This window comes from Oryx dammah, unplaced genomic scaffold, assembly GCF_014754425.2.
Source record: "Oryx dammah isolate SB20612 unplaced genomic scaffold, SCBI_Odam_1.1 HiC_scaffold_10, whole genome shotgun sequence".
NCBI classification, from domain to species: Eukaryota; Metazoa; Chordata; class Mammalia; order Artiodactyla; family Bovidae; genus Oryx; species Oryx dammah.
The window spans coordinates 5,962,255-5,967,550 of NW_024070194.1; the positions used below are offsets into that span (position 1 = coordinate 5,962,255).

The 5,296-nt window shown below is 46.8% G+C and overlaps 1 long non-coding RNA gene across 1 annotated transcript; it reads left to right on the top strand.

Annotated features, from left to right (window-relative positions):
- Positions 1 to 495: 495 nt before the first annotated feature.
- On the top strand, positions 496 to 4,111 carry LOC120869105. Its single transcript, XR_005722432.1, has 2 exons — positions 496 to 534; positions 3,796 to 4,111. It is a non-coding gene; the product is annotated as an uncharacterized LOC120869105 (long non-coding RNA).
- Positions 4,112 to 5,296: the final 1,185 nt, after the last annotated feature.

Sequence of the window (5,296 nt, forward strand, 5' to 3'; positions counted from 1 at the left end):
GCCCCCACTGGCCTTGGCTTGGTCCTTGTCTGCCCTTCTGCCTACACACAAGACCCAAGCTCAGAAAATGCTCTGCTGTCAGTGGCTACACAGCTGTTTCCCCCGTCCTCAGGGAGAGGAGCAGGTGTGGCGATGCCCGTGTCCTGAGCTCATCGCCTGTCTGGGGACATGCCCCTCCTGATGGCCACATGCACATATTAGGCAAATATTAGGCAAGCTGTTTGTGAAGAGCCAGCTGGCAGCATGTCTGGAAGTGCTGGGCTCCAAAGGTTTGGGGCCAATTAAACAGCCTCTGATGAGCCGCTATAGGGAGCGAAGGCTGGGGAGATACTTCGGTGCTTTTTTCTGAAGTGTGTGTTCTTTTTGCCCAACCTCAACAGCAAAGGTGAAAGTCTGGGGACTTCCCTGGTGGTCCAGTGGCTAAGCTTCCATGCTCCCAGTGCAGGGGGCCTGGGTTCAATCCCTGGACAGGAAACTAGCTCCCACATGCCGCAACTAAGACCTGGAGCAGTCAGTAAGTTTTCTTAAAAAAAGGTGAGAGCCTGGGAGAGGATATTGGAATCAGAAAAACAAAACTTCTAAGGGAATCGACTCTCTGGTTTCCCAAGGGGAAGGGGGTTTGACCCTCAGCAGATGGGAGCTGAGGAAACAAATTATTCGCTTGTCAGATGTGCTGGCAATTAACCCTGTGCTAATAAACAGGAAATAGTTAAAGGGGAAAGATGGGCTTTGTCGGCGGAGGTGGGAGGAGGGGGGATTTAAAGCTGCAGCTCGATCTAGTGGTTCAGAAGGGAAACGCTGGGGTCTGAAGCATCATACTTTGGCCACCTTATGCGAAGAGCTGACTCATTGGAAAAGACCCTGATGCTGGGAGGGACTGGGGGCAGGAGGAGAAGGGGACGACAGAGGATGAGATGGCTGCATGGCATCACCGACTCGATGGACGTGAGTTTGAGTGAACTCCGGGAGTTGGTGATGGACAGGGAGGCCTGATGTGCTGCGATTCATGGGGTCGCAGAGTCGGACACGACTGAGCGACTGAACTGAACTGAACTGAACTGAAGCATCTGAGTTCAAATTCTGCCTACACTGTTGTTTTGCTGTGTGACCTATGTATGGCAAGTCATTTTCCCTCTGTGGATCCTTATTTTTTCAGTCTATAAAATGGGAAAATAACAGTGTTTACTTTGAAAGACTACTGGAAAGCTTTAACAAAAAGATGTTAAATGCTTAGCCCTAGGCTTGGCATGCATAAGTACTCAATAATAGCCAGCTCTCTTTGTTACCATAAATGTTATTTGTCCCATAGCCTGGGACCTATATCTGTTCCATAGTGGAGAGCTATTGTTCAGGCTGAGCTCCTCACAATGCCAGAAATCATGGTGAACATAAAATCCTGCTAGTTAAGATTTATTGAGCACTTACTGTATGCCAGGCACGGTTCTGAGCACTTCACATGCATTTATTTGCTAATTAATTCTTAGCAACGACTCTATAAAAATCAACCTATGAAATTATCATCATGAGTATTATAAAATTATCATCAACAATTCCGTGAAACTATCATCACCCTCATTTTACAAATGAGGAACTGGGTTAGTTACCAACGGCTGTATAACAAATTACCCCAACACTTAGCAGCTTAGAACAACAGTAAACACTTATGATCTCACGATTTCTGTGGCTCAGGGATTTGGGGACTGCTTAGCTGTGTGGCTCCAGGGCAGACGCTCTGATGAGGCTGCGGTCAAGATGTTAGCCAGGGCTGTAGATCTCTGAAAGCCTGGCTAGGCTGGAGCACTCGCTTCCAAGATAGCTCCCGCAGGCGCCTGACAAGTTGGTGTTGGGGCTGTTGGCAGAAGGCCTCAACCACAGAAGGTCCTTCACCACAAAAATCTTTCCATAAGGTGTTTTCGGTATCCTTACAATATGGCTGAGGGCTTCTCCCAAAGTGAGTGATCCAAGAGAAAGACAGAAGCTGGAATTTCTTTTTGCTCTAATTTTTTTTTTTATTGTGAAAAAAAGAAAACACATGTAACATAAACTTTATAAACTCTAGCCATTTTGAAATATACAATTCTCAGTGATATCAAGTACATTCATATTGTTGTACAGCCATCACCACCATCCATCTCCAGCATGTTTTCATCTTGCAAAACTGCAACTCTGTACCCAGTAAACAATAGCTCCCCATTTCTCCTTTCTCAGTCCCTCTTGAAGCTGAGGAGCCTGGGTCTCATCTGGCATTGAGACATGGAAGAGGAAGGGGTGGGGCAGGCCCTTCCAGCTATTGATTATCTAGCTGCCTTGGTGAGTTTGGAGATGCTCACTTGCCTCATGCAGGGAGAGCCCTTGGAGCCAACGGGAGGAGCTGGGATTAGAACCCGGCTCTGGATCCTGAATTCTTAAGTCCTTCATCCCTCCACTAAGTTCAGGGAGTCAGTCCTTGTGACATTAGGGAGAGCATCAAAATTGCAAGCACACACCTGCCCAATACAACTCAACAACAATGATGAGCAGCACTGCCTCTCACAGGAATAATATGCATTACTTAAAATTTTAACTGTGGACAGTGTAGAGATATTAAAACTTCTTAAGTTATAAAGTTAAAAAGAAAGAAATTCTAGACACAGCTAAGACACTGCGTCTCCTATCGAAGACAGGATCGGACATTTTTTTCTGGGCTCCTGCAGCCTCCCAAGCCTGCCCCATCACAGCCTTTATGGCACCAGGCTCTAACTTCCTCTGACTTCACTGAGCTCGTTAACCCAGCAAATGTGAAAGCCAGGGAGTCCGGGTTCAAATCATAGCTCCTCTCCTTTCTAGTTGTGTGACCTCAGGCAATTTATTTTGCCTCTCTGTGCTTTATGAACTTGCAGCAGCAGCTAGTTTCCAGGGCAGTGATGAGGACCGAGCATGTTGTCTCTTGTAAAGTGCTTGTCACGATCAATAAATGTTAGTTACTGCGGCTCAGCCCTCTCTGCACTAGACTGCAAACCCCATGCAGGCAAAGATCTTCTCTTATCTCTGTTCCAAGCACCAGCACAGAGCCTGGCACAAGGAAGGCACTCAAAAGAAGTTTGCTAAATGAATCCAGGTATTCAGTCCATAAGTATTCATTGAGCCCCTTCTCTGCACCAAGTCCTAGGGAAACAAAGGCCAATGACATGGATGTGGTCTGTGTTCTCATGGGATTTACATTCTCATAGAGGAGATGGCCAATAAATAAATAGGCAAATTAGTAAATAAGAAGATACAAACTATTGCTCAGCGCTATGGAGAAAACGAAGCAGGAGGTGATCTAGGGTGACTGGGCAGTCAGGGAAGACCACACAGAGGTGGTGATTGTGAGACAAGATCTAATTGACAGAAGCAGCTAGCCACCAGGAGAGCTACTGGGAGAGCTTTTCAGACAGAAAGCACAGAAAGTGCAAAGGCACGGAGGTAGGAACACTCTCAGGAGACCAGCTTGGCTGGAGCAGGATGATTAAGAATGATAGGTAGGAGGTGAGAGAGGTCAACAGGGCTCCATCACACAGCACCTTGTTAAGCAGGGTCCCTCTCAGAGGAGCCATGGGGGCATTTAAGGCAGGGACCAACACAGTCCTGGCATCTAGGTGATGGTGGTAGTTTAGTCACTAAGTCGAGTCTGACTCTTGTGATCCCATGGACTATAGACCACCAGGTTCCTCTGTCCATGGGATTTCCAGGCAAGAATACTGGAGTGGGTTACCATTTCCTTCTCTAGGGGATCTTCCTGACCCAGGGATCAAATTTGGGTCTTGTGCATTGCAGGGAGACTTTTCACCGTCTGAGCCATCAGGGAAGCTTGCATCCAGGAGCATCTCACATAATGAAGACAGTCCCAGATGAACCTAGAAGAATCTGCTCCTCCAAGGCAGTGTCCAAGAGCTCAGCCTGGAGCAGCACAGCCAGAGTCGCTACCATCCATCCTCGTCTCAGCCGTGCTGCAAGCCAGGCTAGCATCCCCATTAATATAAATGAAGTCTTTGCTGACTTTGATTTCCAAATGAGCCCAGCCGTTCAAGATCTCTATTCCAGGAAATGAGAAATTTATGTAATGAAAATTAAAAGAGAAACTGGGGAAGCGGCTCTTTAAGTGCCTACTTCCTGGGTAAGTGAGTCAGATCTGGCAGGAGATGGATGAAGATGCCACCCTAGGTCTCCTGGGAACCTGTGACCAGCAGGGAGGCAGGGAGCATCCTGGCTATAGGCAAAGATGAAGCCCCCAGACCCCCTTCTTTTGCTCCAAAAAGCAGCCATGATAATAATAGCTCATGTTCACTGCTCCTGTTCACCTGCCCAGCCCTGTTCTAAACACTTTACTTACATGGGTTATTTCGTTCAACCTTCATGACAAAGAGATGGTATAGGCACTACTATGTTCCCCATTTTACAGATGGGAAAACGGAGGCTCAGGTTGTGACCTGATCAAGGACACAGAACAAAACAGTGGCACAAATGGGACTCGAATCTTTTGTCTATCATCTCCACAGATCCTCTAGTCCAGAGCTCAGACAATGTGGAATGGAAAGTAGGCTCAGGAGGCAGGGAGATTCAGATTCGAATCCAAGCTTCAACTACTGACCTGCTATATGACCTTGAACAAGCTGCTTACTTCCCGGCAACTCAGTTCCTTTATAATTTTTGCCCCTTCTCCATTGAGTTCATCCCTGAATTAAAGAAGATAATGTATAAAGATGGCAACACAGGATTTCAGATGCCTTCTCAAACTAATTTTAAACCAGTGGTAAACTCTTAGAACTGAAAAGTCTTTGGGCAATAGCTTCAGGTACAGTTGGATCCAGGGGCTCTAAAGATGCCAAGGGCTCAGTTTTTTCTTTTTCTCCGTGTAGTGGACCCTCCCTAGGAGCGCCAAGATTCCATCAGATTTCTTACAGCTAGAAATCTTGGTTGAAAGAGAGTTTTTTTCAAACAGCGCAGCAAAAGTCCTAGTATTCACTCTGATTGGACCAAGTTGGGTCATATGATCATCCCATCACCAATCTTCATGGCCAGAGAGATGGATAATGCTGATTGGGCCACCCAGGCCACACACTCCTGGAGCTATGGGGAGGGGTGCAGAAAACCAGGGCTGAGCCATTTGGACTATGAGGGGGAGAGGCTAGCCTCCTCCCAAAAACCTGGGGTGCTCTTACCAGAAAAATAAAGAATGTATGCTGGGCCAGCAGGAATACCAGATGGTGATCCTGGCACATAGTAGGCCATAAATAAATACATGTGCAATTGAACAAAAAAATTTCTACCCCAGAGG